The sequence below is a fragment of the Arachis duranensis genome, chromosome 2, assembly GCF_000817695.3.
Source record: "Arachis duranensis cultivar V14167 chromosome 2, aradu.V14167.gnm2.J7QH, whole genome shotgun sequence".
Lineage (NCBI taxonomy): Eukaryota > Viridiplantae > Streptophyta > Magnoliopsida > Fabales > Fabaceae > Arachis > Arachis duranensis.
In genome coordinates, this window is record NC_029773.3 from 12403938 (window position 1) to 12404306 (window position 369).

Consider the following 369-nt stretch of genomic DNA (forward strand, 5'->3'; position numbering starts at 1 on the left):
AAAATAAGTGGTTATAAGATGTAACCACACCATTAGGCTCAAATCTCACTTGCTTGTGTTCTTAGCTCAAAAATTCATGTTCCACAATATATATAATTCAAGCAAGTTCTGTGAAAAGTTTTCACTCAAATCAATTGGTGCCCTATAGATAGAATTCTTGAAAATTTTCATTATTTTGACTAAGCTTATTTTGTATATATATGCAAAACTAAGAAAATGCAAGTAAAAATCCTAAAATGCAAGTAAAAATCCTAAAATCCTAGAATGAAATGCAAAAGTGTTGGAATTAGAAACTTGTCACCTAAAATTGCCAACTGGTCGGACACCTCCCCACACTTAAAAGTTTGCACCGTCCTCGGTGCACTCAAA